Genomic DNA, 17154 nt, shown 5'->3' with positions numbered 1-17154 from the left:
AAAACTTTAACCATCCTAGTGTGTTTTCAGTGGTATGATGCTTTATTATGAATTTCCATATTGACTAATGATATTCAAGATCATTTCGTGTGCTTATTTGCTATTTGTATATCCTTATTTGGTGAATTTTCTATTCAAATATTTTATCCATATCTTATTGAGTAATATTTCTCATTATTGTAAGAGTTATTTGTATTTTCTGTATACCAGTCCTTTATTATACATAACGTTATGCAAATATTTTTTCCCAGTCTATGGCTGTCTTTTCGCTTTCTTAACAGTATCTTTGAAAGTGGGGAAAAAAACCCCTTTACTTTTTGATATTTTATCGATATTTTATTTCATGGTTAGTGCTTTTTGTATTCTACCTAATGCATCTCTGCTACCCCAAGGTCACAAGTTTTGGTGTGTTTTCTTCTAGAAATTTTAGAGCTTTAGGTCTTCTTTTAGGTGTATGATTCATCTTCTTCTAGTTAATATTTTACATGATATGTGGTAGAGTTTGATGTCCATTATTTGCATTTGGATATTCAAATGTTCTAGCACCATTTGGTGAATACAGTTCCTGTTATCCTTAAAATGCCCAGAAGCAGAAATATCCCAAGTATGGCTTTGATAGATTCTAGATATAGTTCATATGTTATAATTTTAATTTAATATAATTATATTTTTCCAAACAAAAGATGTATTGATATGTTTTACTTTTATGAGTTTTCATTTAGAATAATCACAAATACAGGGCTCCTGGGTGGCTGAATTTGTTAAGCGTCCAACTCTTGGTTTTGACTCAGGTCCTGATCTCAAGGTTGTGAGATTGAGCCCAGTGTTGGGCTCCATGCCGGGCATGGAGCCTACTTGAGATTCTCTCTCTCCCTCTCCTCGCTCATGCTCTCTCTCTCTCTCTGAAAAAAAAATTCAATTAATTACAAAGTCAAAAGATGCTCCTATTATTATTTCCTATATCAAGCTAATGGAGCACCCAAAACGATTTAGTAATAGCATCGCTTCCATTTGGACAAAGACTGTATGTATTTCTATTCTGAAAGAACTGACAATTATATCATTTAAGCAAGGAGGACCTTGTGTTCTAGTAAGTATTTGTGGAAAATTATTAGGTGAAGCCCTACAGTGAAAAGGCAGTTACTATTTACAGGAGCTATATTTGAATTCACAATATGCTTATCTCTAAAATTTGGAGAGAAATCAATACAAAAACCCACAGAGAAAATATGTTAACCACTAGGTTTTTGTATTGATTTCTCTCCAAATTTTAGAGATAAGCATATTGTGAATTCAAACATAGCTCCTGTAAATAGTAACTGCCTTTTCACTGTAGGGCTTCACCTAATAATTTTCCACAAATACTAGAACACAAGGTCCTCCTTGCTTAAATGATATAATTGTCAGTTCTTTCAGAATAGAAATACATACAGTCTTTGTCCAAATGGAAGCGATGCTATTACTAAATCGTTTTGGGTGCTCCATTAACCTGATATAGGAAATAGTGATAGGAGGGTCTATGTTTTCCATAACCATGAAATGGATCCATTGTTTTTTTTCATGGTTCATATTTGTAGCTTGTCCTTATAACAAAAGTGTTTTCACTTTGTTTCAGTCATAGATGATTTATATATTAACTTGATACATTAAAGCCTTCTGCCTTTCTGTTGCACACTCTAACTTGATTTGTCACCATTTTAACGTGTATAAACTACAAGCACATGCCACAATAATCAGATGACCTATTCTCGAACACTGTAAGATGACCTGACAAGAGATATCACAGCTGAACACACAGATTTAGTCTTGTTCTTTAAATAACCAAAGGGTGTGACAGACCTGGGGAATTCATTTAGGGCTTTCTTATGTGATAGAGATGTAATGTACTCTAAATCTATTCTTAATTCTCCCTTATGCAGCCTCACAGCAAGATTTCGCACATGCAAATGAGAGTTTGTTAAAAAGACGCCTGAAAAAAAAAATCTGTTAATTTAAGTGGCATTGAGATGTGAGAGCCAATTTTGCATCTTAATGCCAAGTTAACCAAAAAATTACTGTAAACTTATGCCAAATTTTCTTTTGCATTAAGATATATGATCTAAATGGTTAAAACATATCCAATTAAACTTTTGGGACTTCACCAAAATAAAAAGCTTTTGCACAGTAAAAGGAAGCATCAAAACCAAAAGGCAACCTGGGGCAAATGGGTGACTTAGTCTTTTAAGCACGGGCTCTTGATTGTGGCTCAGGTCATGCTCTCGTGGTTTGTGGGGTGAAACCCCACTTTGGGTTCTGTGCTGACAGCACACAGAGACTGCTTGGGATTCTCTCCCTCTCTCTCTCTCTCTGCCCTTTCTCCACTCACATGTGCTCTCTCTCTCTCTCTCTCTCTCTTCCAAAATAAATAAATAAATAAACAAACATTTAAAACGATGCTCTCAAAAAAAGGCAACCTACTAAATGGGAGAAGATATTTGCAAACGTTTTACCTGACAAGGGGTTAATATCCAAAATGTATAAAGAATTTATACAATTCAATACCAAAGACACAAATAATTAGATTAAAAAATGGGCAGAGGACATGAATAGACATTTTTCCAAAGAAAACATGCAAATGATCAATAGAAACATGAAAAAAATGTCAACATCACTGATCATCAGGGAATGCAAATCAAAACCACAATGAGACATCACCTTATATCTGTCAGAATAGCTAAAATAGACTTAAAGAAAAAAAAAAAAGAAATAACAAGTGTTGACAAGATGTGAAGAAAAATGAACCTCCTTGCACTGTTGGTGGGAATGCAAATTGGTGCCCTACAGTGGAAAATAGTAGGGCGTTTCCTTAAAAAATTTAAAATAGAATTACCCTATGATTCTGTAATTCCACTACTGGATTATTTACCCGCCCCAAATGGAAACACTAATTTAAAAAGATACATACACTCCTATATTTATTGGAGTATTATTTACAATAGCTAAATATGGAAGCAATGCAACTATCCATCCATAGATGAATGGATAAGAGGAAGTGGTATACCACTTCCTCTTATCCACTACATATATATATATATATATATATACACACACACACACACACCAACACACACACATACACACATACACACAATGGAATATTACTCAACCATAAAAAGGAGTGGAATCCTGCCATTTGCAATAACATGGATGGATCTAGAGGGTATAATACTAAGTCAAATAAGTCAGTCATAGAAAAGCAAATACTATATGATTCACTCATATCTGGAATTGAAGAAACAAAGCAAATGAGCAAACAAAGGGGAAAAAAAGACAAACAAAAAACACCCAGACTCTTAATTTTGGAGAACAAACTGATGGTTGCCATAGAAGAGGTAGGAGAGGGGCACTTAGGTGGCTCAGTCAGTTAAGCGTCCAGCTTCAGCCCAGGTCATCATCTCACGGTCCGTGAGTTCAAGCCCTGCATTGGGCTCTGTGCTGACAGCTCAGAGCCCAGAGCCTGCTTCGGATTTTGTTGTCTTCCTTTCTCTCTGCCCCTCCCCCACTCATGCTGTCTCTGTCAAAAATAAATACATGCTAAAAAAAATTTAAAAAAGAAGAGATAGGAGAGGGGATGGGTAAAAGAAATAAAGAGGATTGAGAGTACATTTATCATGAAAAACACTGAGTAATGTGTAGACTTGTTGAATCACTACATTGTACACTTAAAACTAATATAACACTGTAATTGACACTGCAATTAAAAAACACATACAGTACTGAAAACAGTGCCTAGTACATAGTAAATGTTCAATAAATGTTATTATCATTGTCATCATAAGTGGAGGGAGGAAAAAGACCACAAATTTATATTTTAGGTTTGCCCAGTAAAGAAAAGCTACATGGCATCTGGAATGGTTTGAAGAGTATCAACATTAACTATTAAATGGGGGTATTAATCAGTTGCAACTAGGAAAATAAAAGATAGCCAAGTGTACAAACCCCAAATTATTTAGATGAAGACACAGAATCTGATCATTGCATATTTTATACTTAATAAAATGTTTATGCTTAATTCATTTTAAAATTAACCATTTGGCTGCAATAACAAATTTATAGATAATGAGGAACTTTTACCAAATCTCATTAAAAAATTTTCCTTTATGCTTTGTGACAGACTAGTTGATATAGTGTCCAGAACTATTTCATTTCTTTTTTCTCTTCTTATTGTATACAAATACCTCTTTATTTTAGGGAACCCATTTCCTGCTGCTTCAATGAATTGCCTCTTAATACCCTCTCTGAATTAGATACATTAATAAGGAATTAATAAGGAATGGCAAATGGCCAGTCAGGATATCCTATTTTCCCTGGCAAAGTCATTGATTCATCATTGGGCATATCAATTCCACTTTCTCTAAAATGCATGCATCGTGAGATTTCCTCCTCCTTTAGTAGGTTGCAATGATCACTTGCTATTTCTACTGAGGAGAGGCTGGTTGGGGTATGTCTTTTTGAGATGATTAGTAGACAGTGTCTTAAACAATAGAAAGATACATTATTCTAGTTAAACAGTGAAAATGACTGATGACTGTGTTTTTTAAGTGCAGTAGGGTGAGGATTTTAGATACACTGTGAAACATGGATCTAAGGAGCATGTGTTCCTTGATATGTTAGATCTAGGCTGTAGTGCTAGGCTTACCCTTCTATTCTAGTCACTGCTTTGTGGAACTTAATGCCCGTCATAATATCCTTTTCCTGGTCCAAGTACATCCCAAATTAGAATTCTAGTCTTTTTTTTAATGTTTATTTATTATTGATAGAGACACACAGAGCATGAACCCGGGAAGGGCCGAGAGATGGAGAGACACAGAATCTGAAGCAGGCTCCAGGCTCTGAGCTATCAGCACAGAGCCCAACGCAGGGCTCGAACTCACAAACCACGAAATCATGACCTGAGCTGAAGTCGGACGCTTAACCGACTGAGCCACCCAGGCGCCCCTAGAATTCTAGTCTTAAGCTAAGGAACTTTTCAATTTGTTTTGTTTTCCTTTTTAAGTTCCTACTCTATCTCTGATTAAAAAAAAAAAAAAAGTTGCTGATTCCAAATTTTATCCCATGGAAATTCTTACATGACATGTTGGAATATTTTAGAGTGTGTGTGGACATGTGTGTAGGTGTAGATATTTGGAAGGTGAATACCTTTGGAAATCTTTGAAAAATGAAGTAACAGGACCTAATCTGTCTGAGGTCAGTAAGTCTGGATAGAGCAAGAAAATGGGATAGAAATTGTACACATTGAAGGGCTAGTGACAAGAAGACTACTTAAGAAAGGACAAAAGTAAAAGACATTTTGAAGCATAGAGATGAAATGTTTAAAATGCTTAGTAGGAATGAACCCAGATTTGTGGATGTTGTAATGGTGAGTTTTTATTTTTTACATTGATTAATAAATTATGATTATTATAGCAGAAAAACTGGTGACTTTGGTCTCATAATTCACATAGCTAGTTGTATGTATTTTTCTAGTTTCTCATATTTTGACAATTTAAACATATAAATATATCTTAAAGTTGAAACACTTGGGTTTTGAGATGAGGAACTAATAAAGTTTGGTTGCTGACTCTAACTAGGTCAAGAGTGAGAGAGAGAGACAAGTATTAAAGCTCTCCTTGAAATTTCTAGTGGAACTTGTCTAGAAGTCAGTGGAATGGTAGAGATATTAATAGACTTAAAGAACAGATTTACAGAGCTTCTAATTTTAATAACCTCTAGTGTATGTTAGCTTTCTAAATCTTAGTTTCTTGTTTAAAATGAATGTGATGAGGGGCGCCTGGGTGGCGCAGTCGGTTAAGCGTCCGACTTCAGCCAGGTCACGATCTCACGGTCCGTGAGTTCGAGCCCCGCGTCAGGCTCTGGGCTGATGGCTCAGAGCCTGGAGCCTGTTTCTGATTCTGTGTCTCCCTCTCTCTCTGCCCCTCCCCCATTCATGCTCTGTCTCTCTCTGTCCCAAAAATAAATAAATGTTGAAAAAAAAATTTTTAAATGAATGTGATGAGGGACACTTGGGTGGCTCAGTTGGGCATCTGACTTTGGCTCAGGTCATGATCTCACAGCTTGTGAGTTCAAAGCCTGCATTGGGCTCTGTGCTGATAGCTCAGAGCTTGGAACCTGCTTCGAATTCTGTGTCTCCCTCTCTCTCTGCCCCTCACCACTCGTGCTCTGTTTCTCTCTCTCTCTCTCAAAAATAAATAAACATTAAAAAGCATTTTAAAAATAAATGTGATGAGCCAGAACTCTATAAATCATTTCAGGTCCTACTGTTCTGTGTTTCTGTGTGATTGCTAAATAAACAACTCAATCTGCTATTTTCCTGGACTGTATATTTTTGCTACATTGCTTACATTTCTTACAGGTTTTTTTTTCTTATCGGGGTATAATGGACAGAAAAATTGCATACATTTGAAGTGTACAATGTAATGATTCGATACATATATACTTTGTGAAATAATTGCCACAACCAGGTTAATTAACATACACATCACCTCACATAGTTATCTATTTTGTGTGTGTGCAGTGAGAATGCTTAAGGTCAACTTTTTTAGCAAATTTCAAGTATACAATTCAGTGTTATTAACTACAGTCATCATGCTGTTCATCAGATCCCCAGAACTTATTCATCTTATAACCGAAAGCTTGCACCATTTGAAGAGAGTCTTCTACTTAGTCCACCCACCAGCTCCTGGTGATCACCATTCTACTGTGAACCACAATGAGATATTGTCTCAACCTGTTAGGATGGCACTTACCAAAAACAGAAGAAGTAACAAGTGTTGGTGGTGATGTGGAGAAAAGGGACCCCTTGTGTACTGTTGGTGGAAATGTAATTTGGTGCAACCGCTATGGGAAACAGTATGGAGGCTCCTCAAAAAAATAAAAATAGAACCACCATATGATTCTGCATTCCCACTTTGGGGTATATATCTGTAGGACACAAAATCAGTATCGTAAAAAGATATCGACACCTATAGGTTCATTGCAGCTTTCTTTACAAATAGCCAAGATACAGATGAAATATAAATGTCTGTCAATGGGTGAATGGAACAAGAATATTGGGATGGTATTCCACCATGAGAAAGAAAGAAATCCTGCCGTTTGTGGCAACATGGATGAAACACAGGACATTATGTTAAGTGAAGTAAGCCAAAGAGAGAAAGACAAATACTACATGATATAACTCACAAGTGGAATATTTTAAAAAATTATATTTATAAGTACTTTGGAGAATGACAAATAACACAGGACGCTGGGCTTATTTGCATACTTGGGCGGAGATCCTTGGGATTCTACAAAGCCTTCGTAATTAAAAAAAAGGAATCTTTTTCTCTTATTTTTCCAGGACTTTCACAACTGGATCTTCCAACTTTCACATCAGACAAGCCAGTCAAACACCAGACCATGAATAATTTCCTTATGATTTTTGTAAATTTTGCTTCATCATACCCCTTATCCTGGCTGATCTGCAATCAGTACATTTTCCCTTTATATAATTTGTTGCTACACTGGTAGGAGTGATGTATTAGTATTACTATTACATTTTTTAATTTTGAAAAATTTACAAGAAACATGGAAAATTACAAATGCTAAAATGGTATTATTGACTTTCTAGAAATAGTCATTGTGAACATTATGTCATAGTTGTCTCATCTTCCTCCTTCTTATTTTTTCAAGGAAATAAACATGAGGTCTTTCATATTTCTTATGTGAATGCTATTCTTACTTTCACTTTCTAGCAGTAACCACTCTAATATATTTACACATGGAGAAACTATACGTTTAAATGTAATCGCACAAGCCACTCAGGTAATGATGAGTGACAATGTGAGTTTCAAGGCACAGGTCTCTAGACTCTTGATACACTGTTCCATCTACAAGACCAGTGATCTAATTATTGGCTGAATTAAAATCATTCATATTTTGAGTCATGAATTCATATCGTTGAAATCATGTCAATGGAGATCACAATTATATGATTTTAAAATTAAAACCTTATGGCAATTTTGGTTTTAGTTCAGCTTTAGAAAGTGGCAAGGGACTTATCTTAACAACCAAAACAATCCAGATAACTTACAGAATCTAGTTTTATAAACCCTCAGAGATCTGAGTACACAAAGAAACACATAAAGAACTAAACTCCAAAAATATACTTAATGGGAGAAAATTACACAATTACTTTTACCTCTGGTAGAATGGCAAGAGGAAGAGGAATCTGCTGTAGAAAAAAAAAATGGAAATATTAGAGTGAAGACATTATCAGAAATGCAAAATTCACTAAAGAGTCTTAGCAGGAGCATGGAAATAGCAGAAAAGGAGAAGTGAACTTAAAGACAAGTTGATAGACTACATCCACACTAAAACAAAAAGAAAAATATTTGAAACAAAAGATATTTGTAACAATTCCCAATTTGTTTATAAATGGAATATCAGAAAAGGGGCAGAGGGAGACTGGGGAATAAAGAATATTTAAAGAGATAAAGATCAAGAATTTTCCAAAATTGATGAATTATATCAACTTATACTACCAGAAATCTTAGTCATCTCTGAACAGGATAATAGGATTTTAGAAAAGACATGAGAATCACGGTTCCTTTTCTAATCTCTGCAATCATAATGGACTAAATTAGAAAAAACACAGTAGCCCAAAGTGAATTGGCTAAAAAGAAAATTGAAGTGATATCTTTGAATAAAGACAGCAGAAATTTCAAAGGCATCTAGCAATGAATGTTTTGCCTGAAGTGATAAAGTATTATCTAAAGAGAAAGGAAAATAAATACTGTTAAAATTTGTAGTATTTTCAGTGAACTAGTAGCATTTCAATATGAGTGGAAATGGAGGTCACCAACAAATTTTGAATAAAGAGAGAAGCTACCTCAGGAGGTATGAGTTTGCTGTCACTGGAAGTGATACAGGATTGACTAATGACCAACTGGAACAGAACTCAAGCTTCAGATGTATTGTTCAATTAAAGGATCATTGTCATCCTATTCTCATCTTAGCATTCTTTGATTACAGAAAAAGAAGACAAAGAACTTAATTAGCCAAGTATGTGACTTAACAAACAGCATCATTTGCTTTCAACCTTTTAAGCAAATTAATGGAAAATTATTTTCTCTTTAATTGTTTACCAAATAATTTAAGATAATGTAACTAAACTGTAAAAATCATGAGGCACAATACTTCCAGCTACAGAAATATTTGTTAGACTTAAGATATCAGAAGAGATGCAGTTATGACCATTTAACTTGTTATGTAAAATCTATTTTGAATTGATTTAAATTATAAAGGGATTTATTCAGATCACTTCAAATTTTCAGAGAAATAACATACCTAGATACGATTTATCAAGTCTTTGGCCTAAATGTGTTTTATCTGTATCTTTAAATTGGCATCCTTCAGGGTGGCAGACTGATGGCACATTGATAAAACACATCGTTAGGAGAAGATGGGCATCCAGCTCCAGAATTTAATTTATTATTACCAACTTTCTTGATGATTGGGCTAATCTTCAACTAATTTCAGTGGCCAAGAAAATGCTATACATTAACTGAATCTGTCTTAGATTGCCAGACATTTGCTGTGTGAGTTGCTGTGACAATGGTTATAGTAAAGAATGTGGGATTAACCCAAAGGATGTGGAGCTCTCAGGGTCCACCCAATCCCATCCAACCCACACAGTTGCTTCATGATAAAGAATGTTTAGAGATTGCTGGGGGAGGTTATCATAATGACCATTACTGAAGAAGTACTCCAGAATGTTTGAAATAAAGAGAAAAAAAAAAAAAACCATGACTTCGTGGCCTCAACTTCAGAGGTTTTAAAAGATACTACGGGATCAGAAATTGAAATTGCCAGTTTTACAAATGGAGTTGCCAGCCACCTTATAATTACTACCTTCACAAAACTTTTATTTTCAATGATAGAGGCAACTAGCAGATTTATTGAGTGTTGAAGAACAGAGATTACAAAGTCCATTGTGCCTTCAAAATGAATTGTAAAGTCACCAAAGACTCAATCCAACATTCACATACCTCGGAAAAAATAGATTCAAATATCTACTGCTGTCTATGGCCACAATGGCTGTCAAATGAGCTACTAAAGAAAAAGGAAAAACAACAACAACAACAACAACACAACTTGTAGCCATGTTTTTTGACCAAGAATAATCCTAGGATAAAACTCTATTAATCCTTAAAGATAGATATCTTCTTTGGGATTTCTGTCACTGCAGACTGTGAGTTTAATCTAAAATGAATGATTTTAACTGACACATGCTTTCAGTACCATTGGCTTTTTCTACCTATCTTGAAGAAATAACTACCATCAGTTTTCACTCTCTCTTCTTGAGTCTCACACAGATTGCTGCCAAATGACAAAAGAGAAATACAGGAACTCAATCATCTCTGTATTGAATATGTTTTCTGTATAAATTGGTTTTGGAGAATGAGTTATTGTACCCAATTCCAGTAATAGCACAGAAAACTTAACTTTCATCATCAAATGGCAGAAAGCCATAAATTGTGTCCTGTGATGAAAAAGTTATTAGAGGAGATTTCAATCTTTCTTTTCAATATAAATCTGTGTTAGTCTAATGGTTTGAAATCTAGAAACATGCAATTGTTTCATTTCAGAGTATTGTTTGCTCTTTTCCCAATATTTTGAAAGTTACTTAAATGATTATACATATATATTTCAGGTATTATATGAAAAAAGATATGGTATAGGAAAGGCGAGGAAGCTCTAGGCTAGATTTTAGCCCTATCAGTTAGTGTCAGATTAAAACTGAATCATCACTTAAATTATGTGTAAAATGTGGCACCTTAGCTTTCTCGTGTATAAAAGGGGGCAATTCCGTGTTATTCAACATGTTAATTCTACTCAATATAACTTACAGGGTTATTATAAGAACATAAGACAGAAAGTATATAAATGAGAGGATTATGAAGATAATTATGTTATTAATAGTCTTACCTTACCATTATTCTATAAATTGGTGATATTCACTACAGTGGAGAGTATCTGTCTTTAAACTGCAATTACATGAATTCTATATGGCTTTTGATTTAACTAGCCTGCACCTGGGGGCAACAAAGTTTCCATATTGAGTTTTCGAACTTAAAAATTTTTTCAAGTTGGTTTTAAGTATCAAAAGCAAAATTTGGAAGCCTCAGATCCCCTATTTATAGCATAAACAAAAGAATGAAGAGTATTGAATGAAGAATGTAGGCACCATACACATCATATACTTACTTCCACATTAAAAAAAAAAAGGCAAGAATGATTTCTAGGCTCAGGGGAGAGGTTTAGGGAAGATTGAGAAAGGGAAACAAAATTTAACCACTACTGTGGTGTTCTCTTCCTTGTCAATCTCTATTTCAGCTACCCTCCCAGTGGGGAGGATAGAAACTTCTAGATGTGAGAATCTGTGGATAGATGTGATATTTGTGTTTGGGACTATGAGAAGTTTTTATCATTGTGGAATTCCTGTGCTAACATGGAATCGTTGCAATAGAAAAAAAAAAATGTTGGCAGTGAGTGTCTACCTAGAAAATGTTCAGAGAGATATCCCCTGTCTCCATTCACCATTTAAATTTTAAATATGGAAAAAATCTGGAAATATATTCATGGTAAAGCCAAATAAGTGATGGGAAAAAAAAAGACCTGAAGATGGTTCACTTGTCAAAGAATTGTCACTGTAAGGGATGAAGGACTTCCTAGCAGAGTCAATGGGACAAAGGCCTAGCTGGCTTCTGAAGGGACAATATGGGAGCTGAGGAGAGAGATGAAACAATCAGATAAGACTGCTAAGTATTCTCCACCTGTTATTTTGCCTTTCCCCAGCTGGGAAAAGAATGGAGGAATTACTCACTAATGGATACCTGAAGATAATGATGGGATTCAGGACACTACCCAAGACCATGGCTTGGCTTATTAAATTAGTTAGAGGAATTTTAAGAAACGGTAGAAGCAGGCCACTCTGACCTTTCACCCCCTCACCCTTCTGATCTGAAACAAATTCTAAAAATTCCATGTGAAAGGTACTCTCTCTGAATAAGAAGGAGCAAAGATTCTTATCACAAGAGCCTTTGAGGAATTTGGTGTCAACAAATAAACCTTGTCAAACTAACCCTTCTCTTCCTAGTTATTTCTTCACCATTTACTACCACTTGCCCAAACCCGTTTGTTTATTCAAATTTATTGTTTCTTTGTCTCAAAGGTATAAAAACTGCCTGCAGTAGCCAATTCTTTGGGTCTTCATTCTCTTGCAAAGGCTCTTGTGTCCATGTAAAAATGCAATGAAAGTTGTGCACTTTTCTCCTGTTAATCTTAGTTTAATTTTCAGACCCAGCCAGGGACTCTAAGAGGATCGGGGGAAACTTTTATGTCCCCTATAATAAGAATCTCCAAAGTGAACTCTCCTTCCTCAAAGTCATGCTAATAGGACCCTGAAACTTAGATTACTCCCCAGAAAAGGAGAACAGAGAGGGAGAGAACTCTGGATTTGGTTGGCTATCAAAAAAGAGACTTTTATATGAACAGGAAGTGAACATGTTTATTATCTAGAGTGTTTCCTCCTGTTGAAAGAAATAAGCATTTGATAGCCAAATTATGGAAAGAGCCTAAATGTCCATCAACTGATGAATGATTAAAGAAATTGTGGTTTATATACACAATGGAATACTATGTGGCAATGGGAAAGAATGAAATATGGCCTTTTGTAGCAACGTGGATGGAACTGGAGAGTGTTATGCTAAGTGAAATAAGTCATACAGAGAAAGACAGATACCATATGTTTTCACTCCTATGTGGATCCTGAGAAACTTGACAGAAGACCATGGGGGAGGGGAGGGGGAAAAAAAAGGGTTAGAGAGGGAGGGAGCCAAAGCATAAGAGACTCTTAAAAACTGAGAACAAACTGAGGGTTGATGGGGGGTGGGAGGGTTGATGGGAGGTGGGTGAGGGGTATTGAGGGCACCTGCTGGGATGAGCACTGGATGTTGTATGGAAACTAATATGATGATAAATTTCACATTAAAAATAAAAAAAAAAGAAGCATTTGAGAATTATGATGAACTTAGTAAGAGGAAAATAAAGTTCTATTTTTGAATGTCAGAGTTGTTTCAACTAGCATTACAGCAAATTTTAGAACTGTTATGTAAAGTTTTAATATTTATCAAACTGTATTTATTAAATAATTATTTTTCAGTTTTATTAAGTAGAAGTGTTTTTAGTTAAAACTTATAGATTCTGGTCACCCTGAAATAACCAGAATTTTTGTCAGCTTGTAATGTGCTAATCTTTAAAATTCAAAAATAGTAAAAATAACTTTGTTTTATTGCATTTATTAACCACTCTCACTTACTCTGGGTTGAATGATATGAAATTGCTGATGTTTGGCCATTTTTGTAGTTCAAAAATGGCCAGTTGATGTGGTGGACCTTCAGGTGGTTCGTGTGGTAGATCTAGATATTCCAGAATATCTAGACCTTTGGGCACTCTAGTTTCGAATCATCTAGAATAGATGATAAACAATGGTTGATGAGATTTACAGAAAGATGTATTTAGCAAGAAACTTGTTTATAGTGAACATAAAATGGAACATAATTTTTGAAAATCATTAAATATGCCGACCATTTATTCATGTTTCCCAAAATTTAATCCAATTTTCCAGTGTGGTCTGCTCAACAAACAACAAACACAAAAAGAATTTTTCCTGGTATTGATACTTTGATTAAAGCAGACTATTAAGTTATTTTGAAAAGTCTTACTTATGTAATACTTTTGATTGATTAAACCATTCTGGTTGTTTTCTGCTAATTCTTATCTATATACATGTTGAAAGCAATGTTCAAGTAAGCCTTAAACTGAGGCTTTATAATAGTTTTTAATAGTTACTAAGTAGTAACTATTAAATACTCATCGAGTGGAGATAAGTGTTCCTTATGCAAATATGGTGGAATTTTAGGAAGCACCCTAATGAAAGTGGCAATTCAGATAAAAGGAGGGTGTTTGGGGCAGGGGGCACAGCCTTGTGTTCTCATATCATACTGTGCAGTTCTGCTTTTTTGTGTTTAATTCCAGATTCAAATGATTACATTTTATATAGAAAAAAAAAGTTGCTTTTCTGAAATGTATAGGAAAGTAAATTGTTGGGATCATCCATTTCTTATCCTGTGTTCACTCACAAAACTTCAGTAGAGCCAACGGTAAGAAAGGTTATCATCACAAATATAAACCTGCACTTACGGACAGCAGTTTGGAAAAACATTTTCTTTAATGGGGATTTTTGAAGTGTATGGGAATGTAGCAGCTGAAAAAATTTGTTTTCTTTCTCTTTTTCTTGAGCACACTCTGTAAAGGGCTCTCTTACCTCCATGGAGGTCCAGGCCAAAACCCCTTTTGGAGCAGTCACAGCATTAAGCTGTATGGTGATTCTCTGTGTGAGGAAGCTTCAGAAACCCTAAGGACCAGTTGCCTCTGAAATCTGGAAAAGGGAATTGCATTCCATATATTCTTTCCATCTGTGATGTGCTAAGGACAGAAATGCATACGATCAATCTTGAAAACATTCCAGGAAAGTCATTGGTGATGCGGTGTTCATGATCTGTTGACATCTAAGATGAATTCGAGATGCCACAGTGATTCTCAATGCCAAATGTATTAATACTGATAATTTAATATTTAAATTATATCATTCTCATCTGTTTCTATACAAGAAACCTTTCATTTCTCTCGCTTGCAAAACATTCCCACATACAGCATCATGATCCTGTTAACAATCCAAAGAAACCACCGTTTCATGTTCACTCAAAGCCACAATATCTCAGCATTTAATTATTTAGAAATAATAAACAATGGCATCAATGTTTTTCTTTAATCTACAGGTGCATGTTGGTGAGATTTGAAAGTCTGGTTCATTTGACTCGTGACAAAAAAAAATCCAGTTGTTTAAAACATTGTATTAGTTTAGCCTTGCTGTGAGTTTTTATGGGAACTATGTTTGCCATGGGAAACAAAATTATTGAAGTATTCTCAGAGCAAAACATCTTCCTTAAATTATTGTGGATTCTATTTACTATGGTTTTTTTTTTTTTCACAGAGAAGATTGTCACATGTAAAAAAAAAAAAGGAATGTTTTATTTTTATTTATTTATTTTTTTTTTCAACGTTTATTTATTTTTGGGACAGAGAGAGACAGAGCATGAACGGGGGAGGGTCAGAGAGAGAGGGAGACAGAGAATCGGAAACAGGCTCCAGGCTCTGAGCCATCAGCCCAGAGCCCGATGCGGGGCTCGAACTCACGGACCGCGAGATCGTGACCTGGTTGAAGTCGGACGCTTAACCGACTGCGCCACCCAGGCGCCCCAAAAAAAGGAATGTTTTAAATGCTAATGTCAGAAGTAGTGAACTGGAGAGAAACAAAACAAGCCAAAGTAATTTCCTTCCAATGCATGATAAAGGCCAGAATCTAAGAAGAACCTAAGGAAAATAATGTCCAACATTTTTGTAGACTCTTTTCCCTATTTTGAGTATACAGAGCTCTCTCACATTTAAGCTCTTTCAAAATGTTTATTTATTTATTTTGAGAGACAGAGAGAGAGAGAGAGAGAATGGATGCATGAATGGGGGAGGGGCAGACAGAGAGGGAGAGAGAGAGAATCCCAAGCAGGCTCTGCACCGTCAGCACAGAGCCTGATGTGGGGCTCCATCTCAGGAACAATGAGATCATGACCTGACCTGAAACGCTCAACCGACTGAGCCACTCAGGCGCCCCTCTCCCATTTAACTATACGTGTACATGCAATGGCCTTGTATTATTGCTTCCTTTGAGAAGGAAGGAGAGAGCCTCGTGTGGGTTATAGTGACCAAAAACAGGACAGCACCTGTGAGCCGTTGTAATTCATAGTAAGAGGTGATGGAGACAAGGGCTGCAATTCCCCAGGGGAATCGTGAAAAATTATGAAATGTCTTGGAATTCTGAAATGTCCCTTAGCATGTGGGACACGGACTTGAATTACTCAATATAGATATTTATGAAAACGAACCCAGAAGAACAGGGGATTTTTAGGGAGAAACAAATTAAATGTATTTCTCCCTCATAATTCTACTTCAAACTGGTTTTCTTCCTTTTGGAAGATTAGAAAGAGAGGTTTATAAATAGTGTCACTGGGAGGGTAAAATTGTATATTTATGAGAGGTCTTGAAACTAGTTAGCTATTTTTCTGTCATGTATAATTAAAGTGATAATTAGAGTAGATCGTCTCTGTTTGCTAGAAAAGTTCAGCTAACATGTGTACATAGTTTACGATAACGGTGAACAGCTTTGCCCTCTGAAACAGTATCCCACAGGCTAGATATAAACTGTAAACATATTACATTTGCTCTGTACACTTAAAATGTTAACTTCCAATATTTAAAAACTGGGAGATTTCACAAATCTGAAATTTTGGCCTTTTCCTGAAAAATGGTAAACACCTGCAAAGGGGGTTCAAATTCCGAGGGCAGCAAGTAGCTGGGCTGATGATCCAGACCACTGACTCCTCGAGGTGGGGTGTATAAGCTCCAGTTCTCTGTGGGCCACTCATCTGTGCCCTTGTTTGCCTCCTGTTCGGCCCCTGTAGACATTTGAATTACTTAGAAGAGACTTCCCTGTGTTTAGCTGAACATCCGGAAACAGACTATTTTGATTAGGGAAGTACTGTTTTCTCTCCCCCCATTTCTCTAGCCTGTTAGGCTCCAGAAAATGGCTGGGTAGCCAAGAATGACATACAGAGACAGCAAAAAGCTGCCTTCTATAAGAAATCAGGAGAAATTTTCAAGTTGGAGGAGCACATGAGGAGCAGGGGAAAGGAAAATGAAATTCTAGAAATCAAGTAGAAGCAGTGAGTATATAAACACACTCTTTACAGGTGAGAACAGTTGGGAATTTAAATAAAGGATGTCTAATATTAAATTTTAAGGTAGTTCCTGTCCTTCACCAAGGACATAACTCTATTTTGTCCCAAACCTTGTATAAGATCCCTATTCACCTGGCCTTAGGTTGATGGACTTTGGAAAACAAAGGGACTGTGATGAATCCCATTGGTAGGCAAAGAACTATGCACCCAGGAGGGCAAATGG

The 17154-nt window shown here is 35.8% G+C and overlaps 1 long non-coding RNA gene across 1 annotated transcript in view; it reads left to right on the top strand.

The window, feature by feature from the left end:
• LOC121036123 (uncharacterized) overlaps window positions 1-17154 on the top strand; it is a 132509-nt gene that overhangs the window by 97695 nt on the left and 17660 nt on the right. Inside the window, exon 2 of the long non-coding RNA XR_005793250.1 lies at window positions 7376-7458. This is a non-coding gene — a long non-coding RNA (uncharacterized LOC121036123). The remainder of the gene's footprint in view (window positions 1-7375; window positions 7459-17154) is intronic.

The sequence above is a fragment of the Herpailurus yagouaroundi genome, unplaced genomic scaffold (genome assembly GCF_014898765.1).
Source record: "Herpailurus yagouaroundi ecotype Mexico unplaced genomic scaffold, PumYag 162, whole genome shotgun sequence".
In the NCBI taxonomy this organism is placed as follows: Eukaryota; Metazoa; Chordata; class Mammalia; order Carnivora; family Felidae; genus Herpailurus; species Herpailurus yagouaroundi.
The sequence above is the reverse complement of the archived record's forward strand: the minus strand, read 5'-3'. Positions and strand labels throughout refer to the sequence as shown.